Source organism: Callithrix jacchus, chromosome 10 (genome assembly GCF_049354715.1).
Source record: "Callithrix jacchus isolate 240 chromosome 10, calJac240_pri, whole genome shotgun sequence".
In the NCBI taxonomy this organism is placed as follows: Eukaryota; Metazoa; Chordata; class Mammalia; order Primates; family Cebidae; genus Callithrix; species Callithrix jacchus.
In genome coordinates this window covers 24,750,365-24,766,225 of record NC_133511.1, presented here as the reverse complement: position 1 = coordinate 24,766,225, position 15,861 = coordinate 24,750,365, and the positions used below count along the sequence as shown (strand labels likewise).

At 45.6% G+C, this 15,861-nt stretch overlaps 1 long non-coding RNA gene across 2 annotated transcripts; it reads right to left on the bottom strand.

The window, feature by feature from the left end:
• Positions 1-661: 661 nt before the first annotated feature.
• Positions 662-14,628, bottom strand: LOC118145631 (uncharacterized). Of its 2 annotated transcripts, XR_004730911.3 has the most exons (4): positions 14,486-14,628; positions 8,460-10,680; positions 7,040-7,259; positions 662-1,578 (listed from the first exon to the last, which is right to left on the bottom strand). It is a non-coding gene; the product is annotated as an uncharacterized LOC118145631 (long non-coding RNA). The 2 variants fall into 2 exon arrangements; XR_013523126.1 differs by having other exon boundaries at positions 7,040-10,680.
• Between the last annotated feature and the right edge of the window lie 1,233 nt (positions 14,629-15,861).

Below are 15,861 nucleotides of genomic sequence, written 5' to 3'. Positions count from 1 at the left end.
GCAATCTCAGATGTTAAAAGGTATCAGAATGTAAAATGCCTTTTACATTCTGAAAGAAACTGTTCTTTAATCTAAAATTTGATACCCAAATACATGATCAGTCACATATCAGAGGAGTCTAGAAATATTTTCAGATATTCAATGACTCACGAAAATGACCTCCTAGGCACCCTATCTTAGGAAGTTATTGGAGGATGGGGTTTAATAAAGTTAGACTATGGGGCAACATAGAATACACGGAATTCAGGAAATACGGTATTTACCACAGGAAGGCAATAAAGGAAATCTTCAAAATGATAGTAAACTGAAGCCTCTGGATGACAGTTAAGCAGCATTCCTATAAAGCAGCTAATCCAGGCTGCAACGGGAAAACAGAAGATGCTTGGAGGGATTACTATGGGGGGAAAAATAAAACAGATGAGCTCGAATGCATAGAAAGGAAATTCCAGGAAGAACAATGGATTGCACAGAAAAGGACACAAGGTCACAGTGTACTACTTGACTTGGTAGCAAATTATATTTGCATAGTCATTAGCATATAAACACCAAATACTGATTGAACAAAAAAGTAAGTTTATGTTGAAGAGATAGGAGGAGGGGAAGTGCAGGGATGGAGTTGGGAGAGAAGGCCATGAGAGAATTAAGTCATCTACATGGCAGTCAATCAATACATGATTCCTAACACTGGTAAATTAAGTAGTAACAATATCAACATTTTATCTAGAAACACAGCGATATATACAAAAAAGAAAGGAGACGTAAGAGTTGATGGTAACCGCCTTTAGGCAGGACTTGTAAGTGTAGAGAGGTGAGGCAAGGCCACTGTTGATTTCCAAACTATATATATATTTTCTTTGATGAATAAAAATTAAACTTTCATAAAAGAGTCCGCATGGTTCACACACAACCCAGCTCAGCTTTTCAGGGTGTGAGATCAGATGAGGATTCGTGGTCAAAGCTCTGACCAAAATAAGCAATGCATCTTTATCTGCGTGTCTGCAGATACCCCTTGGGGGACCCGACACAGTGGTCGAAGGCCAGTAGGCTACAAAGATTAAGAAACCTGATCCTGGTCCACAGTGTGGGTGGTACAGGCAATTCTCAAATATGCCGTGGTATTTCATGTCTGTGCACACTGGTCTCTCTGATTAGAGTGCTTCAATAATTAAAGCTCTAATCACCTGATGTGGTGGACATCTCTTCAACCTTTAAACACTTCCCATCTATCTTGTCTCCTAGAAAGCCTTTCCTGATTCCTCCTTCCCAAAGAGAGAGTTATTCTCTCTTTTTACCTATTTTTGAATCTTCCGTGTATGCATCTAGCAAAGCATCCATCACCCTGTGTTTCGGGTGTAAATAAACCGTCTCTCCAACTAATTTGTGATTTTCTCTGTAGCCATCAGCTTATGCTGGTTATGCTGTGGGGTAAACAACCACAAAATCTCAGCGGCTCACCACACAAAGCTGTATCTCTCATCATGGTACACGTTGGCTGTGGCACTGGCTCCACTCCACGTCTTCTCTTCATTGTGGGACCCTGCTAGAGAGGCCTGGTCTTATTCTGGACATGCCACTCTTCTAGAAGATAAAAAAGAGAAAATGCAGTGGGATCACAAAATGTCCCTGAAACCTCCTGCTCAGGATTTGGTTGAAAGCTTCTGCTTAAATTTCACTGAGGCATCAGACCTCGTCATGTGACTTACAGGTCTCTGTAACGTCACAGATAAGTAAAACCCTTTTACAGGGCAAGGCAGCAAATAACTGAGTACACCAATACGGTCTATCGCAGTCTCCTTGGTAGTAGGTTCCGCATCTTATTTTTATATCCTGGCCCTGACACAATGTTTGGCACCAAGTCAAGTACTCAGAGCATCTTCATGGACTTGAACTGATTGTCAGATAATAACCTATCCTGATACAGAAACCTAAGATCAGAGGGCAATTGGAAGAAGGCGAAGGGCCTGCTGTGGAGCTGGGAGGGCATCGACAACAGGCTCACAGCATGAGAAGTAGCACCAGGCTTGGAATCAAGAGGCCTGTGTTTCAGTTCAGCTCTGAAAGCCACTCTACCACCCTGGCTCAGCTTTCAAATGAAAGGGACGACCTCGATAAATCCCCGGGGTTCCTTCCAGTTCTCACTTCTTTTTTTTTTTTTTGAGACAGAGTTTCACTCTTGTTACCCAGGCTGGAGTGCAATGGCATGATCTCAGCTCACTGCAACCTCTGCCTCCTGGGTTTAAGCAATTCTCCTTCCTCAGCCTCCCAAGTATCTGGGACTACAGGTGTGCCCCACCATGCCCAGCTAATTTTTTTGTATTTTTAGTAGAGACAGGGTTTCACCATGTTGACCAGGATGGTCTCAATCTCTTGACCTCGTGATCCACCTGCCTCGGCCTCCCAAAGTGCTGGGATTACAGGCTTGAGCCACTGCGCCCTGCTCCAATTCTCACTTCTTAGGAGCCTGTCATGAAACTCCTCAACCTGGTCGCTTAGTACCCACTTGCCAATCTGCCAGCTGCCACTACTCACGGCATCCAGCTCTATAATTAGAAACAAACTAAGCCCCAAAGTCACTTCACATGCCAAAATGAATTTCTAAAAACCAAACATTCACCCATGTCAATATAAGAAAATACAACTTTACTTCAAAAATGAATGTTTTCAGCAAAAATATCAAGCGGCAAATGCTTCTTAAACCATTTTATATTTTGAGCACATTGCTCTGACAGAGGGATCTCCAGTTAGGTGAAAACTACTTATGACATTGCTGAGGGTAGTGATTACACATCTGAATGTATCTGCACTAAGTTCAGTTCACAAAGGGAACCATCACATCAGTTGAAACTGTCTTGCACTTAGTAGGAGTTCAGTGTGAGTTAAATGAATGAGTATCTGTCTTAACTGGACATCTTGGGCACTGAAACTATCATTCCCAATCCAAATTATTCCTATTTTTCTGCTGCTTTTGAAAGCTTTGAGGAAAAAATATTAATCCAAAAGGGTTGAGAAATTCTGTAGCTAATAGGCTGATGTACTAAGAGAATTATTTAGCAAATGCCAAGTCCTGAGCCTTGTGTTCTCTACCAGAAGGCAAAGGCTGTGGTGACCCTGTTTGATTAGAGAAACTTGTGCCTTTATGTTTCTACCCATAAATCATGGATGGCAGTCTGGGTGTTCACCACCATCAGATAATAATAGAAACATTTTTTTTTTTTTGAGACAGAATCTTTCTCTGTCTCCCAGGCTAGAGTGCAATGGCACAATCGGCTCACTGCAACCTCCATCTCCCAGGTCTAAGCAATTCTCCTGCCTCAGCCTCCCAAGTAGCTGGGATTACAGGCATGTGCCATTACGCCCAGCTAATTTTTGTATTTTTAGTAGAGACGGGGTGTCACCATGTTGGTAAGGCTGGTCTCCAACTCCTGACCTCGTGATCCACCCACCTCGGCCTCCTAAAGTGCTGGGATTGCAGGCGTGAGCCACCACATCTGGCCAGCAACGTGTATTAATACAGAGCATTTCCTCTATGCCAGGGCCCTTCCGAGTCCTTTACATGCATTAACTCTCATCACTATCACAGCAACCCTAGGAAATAGGCACTGTTGTCATCTCCGTTTTACTGATATGAGAATCAAGGTACAAGGAAGGTGAGTTAACCCATCTAAAGTCGCACAGTAAGTGGAGGACCAGCTTTGAATGCAGGCAAGCTGGCTCCAGAGTCTGCTGAAGTCACCTCTACATTATATGGCCTGAGCAGCAGCAGACAGCCAAGTGAGTTGGAGTCATTCCTGGATATAGATGTAACCTGGAACCCATAAGCATTTCATCACCTCCTCACCCTTAAAGACTCTTCCCACCCTGTCCTGCAGCAGCCCGGGAGACTGATTTCTACATTCTAATTGAGCATGCAATGGGAGAGGTGAGTGTGACTTCGGCTCTCCCAAAAACCAGCATGGCTAATTTTTTTAGGTGGATGCCTATGTGTCCCTATCCATCTCCACATTTCTGGACGCTATACCACTTTGCCTGGCAGGGGAGAGAGAGGGTATAAGGAAAGTCACCTTTCCCTGGGACCACAAGGTCCTGTTTCTAGTGACCACAGCACTGCAATCACTAGGCAAGGCTCTTTCCTGTAAAGATCAATCAATACTGCCCCTGTCCCACGTTCCCACCCTTTCCTGCTCCTCAGCATACAACTGCTATCGATTACAGCAGAGCAGAGAAGCAAATGCCAAAATATATCAATCAATCACCAAGGTGGCCAAGAGACTTTATTAAAACCATTATGCCTTCTTCTGTTTTCCTGCCCACCCCAGCTTCCTCGACCCAGTGGCCATTTCTTTTGGAAGGTTTCCAAGAACTTTGCAGACATGATCTGATGGCTGGTGGAATTTCCTCTATGTGGGGAAAATTTAGACCCAGAGAAGGAGTAAGAACAAGTCCCACAGTGAGAAGATGGAAACCAGGTGTGTGAAAATATGTGCAAGTGTCTGTGCAGCACATATATGAGAATGTGCAAGTATGTGTGTTTGTTTAAAGAAAAACCTAGAACTTAGTCACATTTCAGAAACATTTGGTAATTATCGCTGAAGTTTTTACAAATCAATTCCTTCTGGTCGCTTAATGTCCTTCACTAAGTGGTTTAATTGTGAAATTTCACTTTATAATTGGGTTCATTTTAATGTGGAAAGAGGTAGATTTGCATAAGCAAATGACAGTTAACAAAACCCATTAGCAGAGAGGCAGGAATCCAAAAAACTGCACACCTGGGTAGTCAGCTTGGAGTCAAAGCCTGTGGCAAAGAAGTCCCTGCCCTCGCCCAGACCAAATTCCAGGCCTCTAAGCAGAGGGGAAGGAGGACACGCATTTCAAGTGCCTTAACACATTGATAGGAGGAGAGGAGACCCTCAGAGAGACAAAGTTTCATTTGCTTGTCAATGAAAAACCAAACATTTTTTCTTTTTTCTTTTTTTGAGGTGGAGTCTCACTCTGTCACCCAGGCTGGAGTACAATGGCCTGATCTTGGCTCACTGCAACCTCTGCCTCCCAGGTTCCAGTGATTCTCTTGCCTCAGCCTCCCCAGTAGTCGGGATTACAAGTGCCTGCCACCACGCCTGGCAAATTTTTGTATTTTTAGTAGAGATAGGGTTTCACCACATTGACTAATCTGGTCTCAAACTCCTGACCTCAAGTGTAAAACCCGCCTCGGCCTCTCAAAGTGATGGGATTACAGGGTGAGCCACCACTCCTGGACCAAAGACTTTTCTTTCTGAGGAAACTCTGGACAAGTATATTTTTTAACCACAGTTTTATACAGCTGTCTGACAACTCTTACTCCTGGTGAAAAGAGCAGCGGTGGGGGGACAGAGAATCTGCCTGCCAACTCTCCTCTGCCACAAACTAGGAAGGATCCTCATGCCTCAATTTCCTTTTCTGTAAAAAGAGAACCCAAGACCAGGTGCGGTGACTCATGCCTGTAATCCCAGCACTTTGGGAGGCCGAGGTGAGCAGATCATGAGGTCGGAAGATCATGACCAGCCTGGTCAACATAGTGAAACCCCATCTCTACTAAAAATACAAAAAAATTAGTATGGTGGTGCGCACCTGTAATCCCAGCTACTCAGGAGACTGAGGCAGAAGAATCGCTTGAACCCAGGAGGCGGATGTTGCAGTGAGCTGAGATTGCGCCACTGCACTCCAGCCTGAGCGACAGAGCAAGACTCCGTCTCAAAAAGAAAAAAAAAAAGAGAGAGAACCCAAAACTAGATTATGAGCTCTTATGTTTCCCAAACCTCCGCTAACATCACAAGTAATTGACTAATTCATTCACTCAACAGATATTTATTGTGCCCTTGCTATGTGTGGGTGCTGTACAAATTAGAGAGGAACTAGGGCTTCAGTGCTGGGGAACACGTAGCCACAGACAAGGTCCTACCCTCATGGAATATATTATCTAATGGGGTCTTATGGATTGAATTGCATCCCCCACCAAATTCATATGTTGAACCCTTAACTATTTAGAGATAGGGTCTTTTTTTTTTTTTTTTTTTTTTCCCCCCGAGATGGAGTTTAACTCTTGTTGTCCAGGCTGGAGTGCAGTGGCGCAATCTTGGCTCACTGCAACCTCTGTCTCAGGCTCAAGTGATTTTTCTATCTTAGCCTTCCAAGTAGTTGGGATTACAGGCTCAAGGCACCATGCTCAGCTCATTCTGTATTTTTAGAAGAGATGGGGTTTCACCATGTTGGCCAGACTGGTCTCGAACTCCTGATCTCAGGTGATCTGCCTGCCTCGGCCTCCCAAAGTGCTGGGATTATAGGCATGAGTCAAGGTGCCGGGATGACATAGGGTCTTTAAGGAAGTAATTAAGGTTAAAAAAGTCACAAGAGTGGGACCCTAATCCAGTAGGATTCATGTGCTTATGAGAAAAAACAGAGATTCCCTCCTCCTCCCTCTCCCACCTGTGCACAAAGAGGTCATGGGAGGGCATAGGGAGAAGGCATCCACCGATAAGCCAAATAGGCTTCCGCAGAAACCAAGCTTCTTCCTAGCACCTTGGTCTTGAACATCCAGCCTCCAGAACTGTGAGAAAATAAATGTCTGTTGTTTAAGCCTCGCAGTCTGGAATTTTGCTTCGAGGCTGGAGCTGACTGCAACGGGGGTAAGCAGGCATGGGCACGGTATTACAGGAGCGCAGATTAGGGCCACTCCACCCAGGCTACAGGGGAAGGGAAGGTTTTTCCAGGGAACCTCCCATCCAAATATAGACCTGAAGGGTCAGGAAGATGAACAGGTGCAAACAGGAAAGAGTACTCAGGGCAGGACGCCCACACCTGTGAAGACCCAGAAGGAAGAGGAGCAAGTTCTGTCAGAGGACCTGAACACGTTGCTTTACAGATGGAGCCTGGAGGATCAGAGGAAGAGGGGGTAGAATGAGGCTGAGGAGGTCAGGGGAGCCAGCATGGGGGACGTTTCATAAGCAAACACCCTGATGATCCCAGAGGCCAACAAGCTCCTCTACCTTTGACACTTCAGACTCACCTCTTTGATGCTTCTGATTCTGCTGGAAAAAAAATGCCAACTTGGGCTCTGCAGGTTCCAAGAAGTAGCGAGCTTTCCTTGTCACCTAGTTGGCTGAATCATTCCTCGGCACGGCTGCATGTGTTCCTTGTGGAAATGCTTTGCTTGTTCATCCATAAGCTTCCTCCTTGCCTTTCAAAGCCTCTTCTGGGACAGCCTCTTCTGGTGCTTTCTTTCAGTTCTGCAAAATTCCTTTGCTTTTTATTAATAATTGCTAGTGTTTATTGCGTTAGTTAATGCTAACCATGTCCCAGGTGTTGTTTTAGGGGCTTTGTGTGTATTAGCTCTTTTAATCCTCACAACAACACTATGAAGCAGATTCTATTAATTCTAGTTTATGGATGAGGAAACTGAAGCACAGAGAGATTAAGTAGTCACTTGCCCAGGGCCACTCAGCTAACAAACAGAGGAGGCGGGATTAAAACCCAAGCAGTCTAGCTTGGGTGTCTATGTGCTGTCAAAAACAAACAAACAAACAAAAAAGATGGAAACTGAGGCTTGGCTAGGTTCTCCTAGCCGGGTTAAGCATTGGCACCAGGACTGGAACTGAGGTCTTCTTGATCCCATGGTCTCTGCTGTTCCCCCTTAGCAGGGCTGCCTCTTGAGGGAAAGGAGGAGCAGCAGATGAGTTTGATGATCACTCAGGAAGGAGATGAGCTAGGACTACCATGGGGTAATTGCAGAATAAGGGATACAATAGGAAGTCAAGGGCAAAGCCAGGTTTCTAGGTCAACTGTGTGGCCAAACCTTCATCATCTTCTGCCACTTTATTTTTTATTCATGCATTCTTTCATTCATTTGACACATACTGTGTTTCAGGCACTTGCTAGGAAAAGCAGGAATAGGGGAGCAGGTAGATACTGAGATTGGCCATGACACTTACAGGGCCTTACTCCTTCCCCTTGTCTATGGAGCTCAAGGGCTTTGCCTTCTAGGGATGGAGTTGATAAATAAATTATTACAGTGTGATTACACATATATCAATATATCTACATCTATCTGTCTATTAAGGCATGTACCTACCTACAAAAGGAGTACAAGGAAGACAGCCCGTCTCTGCCTAAAGAAGTCAGGGGAGGCCTCGCCCTAGAGAGGGTACCACTGGAGCCAGTGCTCAAGGGTATGATAGGAATATCCTAGGAGAATATCGGGGATCCTCAGAGCTTCCCTGGAAAGTCTGTGTCTGATGCCTGAGCTCTTGGACCACAGGGTCATTAAATTCAGATATTCACTCTGAACGAAGCCTCAGAGGCCCTCTCTATCCACAGGTGAGCCAACCGAGCAGAGCCAGTCCTGGCATGAAACGGAATTTCAGGAAGCACCCCCTCTTCAGCCATGCAGGCGCCAACCCACCAGCACCACCCTGCAAGCGAGGCCTCACCCTGGTCCCAAGGCACAGCTCTCTCCAAGGGTCACACAGCCGGGGGTGGCAAGGACTCAACAGCCAACAGTGCAAGAACCCCTGCCGCCTGCGCTCCAGTCTTCTGCGTTTTCTGACTGTGACGAGCAAGGGAGAGGGAGAAGGAAAAGAAGGGAAGTGGAGTCAAGAAATGCACCGTGATCTCCTGTTCCTATAACTGAAAAGACAGCTCTGAATTTCTATATCCATCCACTTCAAGTTCCAGCCTTCCTTCCTCAAGCCTTACGTTTAGAAATGAGGATCACTTCCCCCACAGAGCCCTTCCCTCCCCTCTCTCTACCACCTGCTCTTCCAATTCCACACCTTTTCAATATTTATTTCAGCTGCAGATTCTCTTTCAAAAGCTGGCAGGGCGAGCCCTGCAGCGCCCACCTCCGAGGCCAGAGGGTTGCAGTTCTACAATGAGCCAGAAGGGGGCAGGCCTGCTCTGAGTCTCCCTCCTGCCCCGACCATCCCAGCCCCCAGCACCAGTCACAACTCCTTAGAGATGCAAATTGAGAGGCAGCCTTCCTAACCCGAGAGGGCTGCTAATTTTCTGACAGTATGCAGATTTCCATCTTGCCTTTGCCTGGGTTTATTTGTTTTACTTTGCAATAAATTTAATACAGACTCCCTGAAGCAGAGAGGCAGATGGACTATAAAGTGCATTTTGAGCAGCCTTAGTTACTAGGTTAGTGTGGGTTTTGATCCCTGCTTAAATTATATCTATGAAATTTGACATGGATTTGGGTCTGGGGTTTGCTGGCTCCTTGGTGCTCTGGAGCGGCTTTTAGAGAATTTACAAGGGTTGATTTGATTATTGGGGCTTTAATTTCTCACAGAGGCTAACGAGGAGGCTGGGCAGCCCGGCTGGGGCCTAGCAGGAAGATGGAAAGGCTGGAATACGTTGAATTTCTACCTGCCCCAGTGTTCCCGGTATTGAAATCGTTTTCTCATGCCCCTCAAGGGGCCCTAAGTCACTCTCACCAAAGAGCTGCATGCAGAAACCTGTTCCGATTCCCTGGGTAGTTGTGCAGCCAGGAGCTAGCTCAGAGTCTACGAAAAAAGTCAGATGCACATATGGGGCAGACATAACTAAAACATCTATAAAGAAACATTAACAAGAATGCACAAATCAGCATTGTATAACAATGTAAATTGGACATGAGGGGACTTGGCAGAAGGACAAAAGTCACAACGCACTCCTGTTAACCCCTTTGCCTTGTGCGGGAGTGTGCGACCTCCCGCTTCCCTGCTGCCTTCCAGCAGACCCCTGAAGAAAGGAGGTGGAAGGAACTAGGAATGCGATGAGTTGGGTTCTTGTCCTGGCTCCACTGATGACTTCTTTGTTCAGATATTTGGGTAATATATTTAATTTCTCCGAGCTTTAGTTTCCCTCTGCCCAGTTGGAATTCCATTATCATGAGGATCAAGTAAGAGAACTTTGAAAAGAATGTGTCTAGGCTGTAAATGACCAGACCATACAAAGTGAGTACATGGACAGATGTCACTCCCCAGTTGTGAAATGATCGTTGACAGATAAGGGTAGCAGGGCTTCGAGGCCAGAGGGGAGTTATTAATGGGATTTCCAAAGCCAGTCCGTGAGGCGACACTGGTGGAATGAGTTGGGTTTCACAATCTAGGCAAGGTGTGATGGCCAGTTTTCTTTTCTTTTCTTTTCTTTTCTTTTTTTTTTTTTTTTGAGTCGGAGTTTCGCTCTTGTTACCCAGGCTGGAGTGCAATGGCGAGATCTCCGCTCACCGCAACCTCCGCCTCCTGGGTTCAGGCAATTCTCCTGCCTCAGCCTCCTGAGTAGCTGGGATTACAGGCACGCGCCACCATATCCAGCTAATTTTTTGTATTTTTAGTAGAGACGGGGTTTCACCATGTTGACCAGGATGGTCTCGATTTCTTGACCTTGTGATCCACCCGTCTCAGCCTCCCAAAGTGCTGGGATTATAGGCTTGAGCCACCGCGCCCGGCCTCGACAGCCAGTTTTCTCACTGTTGGTGAGTTCTGCTCACCTGTGTGCGAAGACTGCCTGCCAACAGAGGACACCCTGAGAAGGCTCCAGCAGCAGCAGCAGCAGAGAAGGATTGTCCCGCAGAGCTCTGAGGGCTTAGCCACCCTGGTTGTGGGAGACGGGCAGGGGCTGATGCTGCAGATTCATCTTCTCCCACGGGAAACCGAGTGTAGGCAGAGCCTGGAGACAGAGGAGGAGGGAGGGGAGGGAGAGGAGGGAGAGGAAGGAGGGCAGGGAGGGGAAGGAGTGGAGGGAGGGCTACTTCCCTCCACTCCTTCCCCCTGCCTCCCTCCTCTGCATCTTCACCTCTCCTGGGCCAGAGGCTGGAGCAGGAAAGGAAACTTGAGGGAAAACTAAGAGGAATGTGTTTAAAGAGCCAAGAAGAGCAAAGATTTGGGAGCCAGCAGAGAAAAGGGGTAGAGAGTAGGAAGAGGCAGGTCAGGGAGAAAGGAAGGAACCATGACACGTTGATATTTACGCCTAAACTTTGAGGAGGATTGTGAACTACTGGGGGAAGGGGAAAGAAATGAGAGAAGAGAAGGGAAATAACCAGCTTCACAGGAAGGAGGGGGTGGGGTTCAGGGGAGGTGGAGGCTGAGATTAAATGGAAATGAGGGGCTTGGTCACCAGGGAGAAAGAAGCTGGAAGCTTTGGCAGCAGTTTGTCTATTAGGAGGAAAGGCGGGGATCAAAGAAGCTGTGGTGTGTCTATACACACAACCGAATTGGAAAATAACTAGCTGATTCTGCCCACAGCAGGACGGAGGGGGAAGGGAGCAAAAACTGACTGAATTCTTTCCCAAACAACAATGGCTCTCCCTGCTCATGTCTCCCTTCTATCTGTCCCTCTATCGCCTTAAGAACACACTAAACCGAAACTGTTGGGTTGTGAAGATTTTGTTAAAATAAATTTGGTGACTTCCCCTCTGCCCCAATGACCTGTGTGTTCAAGGGAATGGAAACCCTACATCCTGTCCCAGATAGAGGAAGGGAGACGGTAGCTGAGGCAGGGAAGGAGGACCAAAGAGGGACGTGGCAGTGAGAGCAAACCAGCGGATGCTGTGGTCTTCACGGGACCCTCTGAGGGAGAATGAAGACATCCAGAAGCAGTGGCCGCAGGCCGAAAGTTCACACAGGCTCTCCAGAACTGCAGCAGAGGCAGCAGCACCGGGACCCACGCTGGGTCTCTGCCTGACCCTGTGCTTTCAGAGAGCCCACAAAGCCTCTCCTCCAGGAGAGCCCTCCACCTTCCAGACCACTTAGCAGGTGCCCAGGCGGGCCAAGGGACCACTGTCTGGGCAAAGGTGGCGGTGGAGTGTGGACAGATCTAAGGCCAAGGCCCACAGACTCCTCAAACGCAGAACAGAGTTGGGGACAGGAACTGGGGTGGAGCAGGGGGCCTGTGGCCAGGGCCTCCATGTGGGTGCCCTAGCCTGTAAGAGTCAGCAGCAGTGCTGAGTGGGGAGGAGCCTGGTTTCCTGGGTGGAGGCAAGGAAGGAATCAAGGTGGCTGAAGGTTAGAGGCTTTGAGGGGAAATGGGGCAGGGGCAAGCCTCTGATTGCATGTGTGTGTGCATGTGTGTGTGTGTGTGTGTGCCGTGCGTGTGTGTGTGTGTGTTGCAGAGAAGGGTGGAGGAACAGAGCCATACATCTGCCTTTTGCAATCTTCGGGATACACTGTACTAACATTTTAAGAATCATTCATTGTTTATCTGAAATTCAGTTTGACTGGCTAGCATTTATTTTGTCTGGCATCCCTATTCTGGGTCCAAGGGATTGCAGTGGTGACCACAAGGTTTGTGTCACAAATTGGGTGAGGCCAGGGAACCCTATGGGCCTCAGAGGTCAGGGTCTTACAACATGCCATTGAGCCTTACCCATGCCCAGGTCCAATCAGTGTGTCCCAGCCATGGCTGGGGTTGGGAGAGCAGTGTCATTTGCAGGCACCCTGGCCCATGGGAGAGCTTGGCCAAAACCTCATCTCTGCCAGTGCCTTTGGAGGGAACCAGGATGCAGCAAGATAAGAGCAACACCCCCAGAGGGAAAGACTGCCTTTTTTCTACATCCATGGGAGTCTCGGAGGCTAGCGAGGCCTGAACCAAACCAATAAGAAAGACTTTCCTCCCCAGGGAGAGCAGCTTGCCTCAGTCCTTCTGAGGAGTGTAACTAACACTTTTCTCAAGCCCTTCCCAGTTCACACAACTCTAAACGATCCTTCCCTAACCTAAAACTCTCCTCCTTCAGCGGATGCTCTTTCAAATTCTGTTCAGAATCCAGCCTCTAAAATGCTACATTCCAAGAGGAAAGAAAATAAATAAATACGTAAATCAATAATAATCCTACAGGAATTTCAAACTCAGTTATGAACACAGAAACTCAAGGGTGGTCGAATGAAAAAGGGTAGACTGAAAGGATTTCTTAATCCAGAAAACTTTTATAATGATATGACAAATAACAGAGAACTAAGTAAAATTAAAACAATAAAAAAAAGTATACCCAGCAAGCAGCGTCCTGTTAAATAATTGGATGAGATTCATCAGAGTAGCAACTGGTGCTGAGCATTTTTTAATTTTCTCCCTGCTGGAGCCTCTCCTTTCACAGTTTCAACAAATAGATTAACTACTTGTCAGCGACGAGGCCTTCACACAGCAAAAAATTGAATTCTTCAGTATTTATCTTCCCCTTTATACCCCCTGCCCAAAGAGAAACATCCAATCACTTTTCTTTAAAGACCCCAAATCTAGAAATGATTAATTTTGTCCCATGATGCAAAGGGTTAATTCCACCATGTTACACGAAGGAAAGCCAGGTTTGATAAGAATTGCTAATTGCCTTTTCCTTAGGAAGGAATGAACTTTGAAAGGGCAAAAGACAGAGGCAGCTTCATCCCTTCAGCGATGCACTTGTGGCAAGTGAGGGCCCACTGGTGTCACGGTGTTTTAGACAAACAAAGGTTCTGCAGGGGTTGGACTGGAGAAGAATGGCAAGCCCACTGAGGCACACCCTGCAACAGAGAAGCCACAGCCACGGGCCGGCTGTGGCAAGGCTGTCATTTCAGGAAAACAACATAATGGTTCAAATTGGACTCATTGTTAACATTTTTTTGCTTTAGCATTTTGTTAGCATTCAATTAATTCGTAGTTAGAATAGAGCTACAAACATTGGGAAGTCATACCTATTTTTGGTTTGTACTTTTTAGGTTACAGTATGATATAAATGATGTAGGTCAATATTTGATGTCTGGGGGGAATATCCTTCCTTTTTTCAAAGTGGTGTGATGTTAATCAAATATGAGAACCAATGGGAGGCTGAGAGAACAGCCTAATCCTCACATAATTCACTCGGTAACGTGGGCAAGGCTGTGGCTTACTCAGTGTTAATTGGAAAACAGGGATTATAGGCCGTTGAGGTGGCTCACACCTGTAATCCCAGCACTTTGGGAGGCTGAGGCAGGTGGATCATTTGAGGCCAGGAGTTTGAGATCAGCTTGGCCAACATGACAAAATCCCATCTCTACTAAAAATACAAAAATCCACCAGGCATGGTGGCCAGTGCCTGTAGTCCCAGCTGCTCAGGAGGCTGAGGCAGAAGAATCACTTGAGCCTGGGAGGTAGAGGTTGCAGTGAGCTGAGATCATGCCACTGCACTCCAGCCTGGGTGACAGAGCAAGACCTTGTCTCAAAAAAAAAAAAAAAAAAAGTTCTGAAATAGTTATTCCGCGCCCATTGTCTCCGGATCAAACAAGATAATGGATGTGGAAAAACTATTTCGAAAAGTGCTGTTTAAACCATTAAGGAAAGTGTTTTTCCATGGCGTTGTAATAAAGGGTAAGCAGTCTACTCTGAGGCAGATTGTTCTTGAATATGCGTGCTTGAACTCACTGAGAGGAAGGAGTTGTCAGCTCCAACATGGTTAATCTAAGAAGACCTCAGGGAGGAGAAGGAGGAAAAGGATAGAGGAAGGAACTTGTATTTAGCCCATTGGTACCTGGCTCAGCTCAGAGACCCTGCTGTGCAGTCTCTCCAACCATGCTCCATGAAGCCACTGGTCACAGGCCTTTCTGTTCTGTCCAGGTCCTGCTCTGCTTCCTCTGTTCTCTTGCCTCCCAGGACCCGTTTCTGAGTTAGTCTGAGAAATGAGACAGAAGTGATATTACTTAATGGGAAGACACTTGTCAGTTTTTCCTGCTCTGGCCTGACCCAACTTTCTAATCAGCAGTTTTGCATTCAAGATTGGACCCATCTAAGTAAAACTCATGCAGATGCGATTCAGTCAGACATTTCAGGGGCTTCTCTGAAGGAGAGGAAGCAGAAGTGGTGCACTGGTGCCAAGTAAGCATGTTTCAAAAAATAGCATGGAAATATAAATTAGTGACATCTTAGGAGGCAATTCAGACACTTGTTATTCCCAGCCTGCCGCAGCAATTTCAGAGTAGTTGGTTTTTTGACATCAAAAGGTAAGAGACTGCTCAGCTATTGGGTTATTTTGGTATTTTACTGGCTAGTGCATGAAATATCAAACTATCTTACCAATTGAGAATGCAACACAATCTTTTTTTACAAGTAAAGACAAATTAAAGATTCAATGTAAAATAGCATATCATTTACAATAGCAACAAAATTGTAAAGAATATGAGAAGCAGTCTAACAAATAATATATAAAACATTTTATGGAGAAAGATTTTAAAACCTATTAGAGAACATAAAAGAAAACCTGAATAAGTGAAAGAATCTTTCATGATTATGGAAGAGATGACTTTGTACAATGCCAATTCTCCCAAAATAAAAAATTTAATTCATTCCAATAAGAATCCCAGTAGATTGGGGAGAGGGGGATGAATTTGACAAACATTCAAAAATTGGTGATGAAGAATACAAGTCAACTAATGCTAAAGTGGTTTTTAAAAAATAAAAATGAAAAAGAGCAAAAAGAAGGATCAGACTCTACCAGACATTAAAAAATATCACAAGAACAGCGTTGTGAAAATAGCATGGTAGGCACAGAACAGATAAATGGGCTGATACAATGTGCAAGTCCAGAGTAGACTTATGTGTGCATGAAAACCTGGCATATGGTGAATCTGGCATCATAAATCAAAGGGTGAAAAGATGAAGTGTTTTATAAGTGATGAAATACATTTGAATATCTATCTTATTACTGGATATGAAAATAAACCCTATGTGGATTCAATATCTAAATATGAAAGGTAAAGCCATAAACTAATAGAAGAAAATGTAGTATATTGTGACCTTGAAGCATGAAAATATTTTTTTAAACAAGATCCAAAAGAAAAACCATAAAAAGAAAAATGGATGAATTTTACACTCAAAGTAAGAATTTCTGTTCAGCAAAGTACACCATTG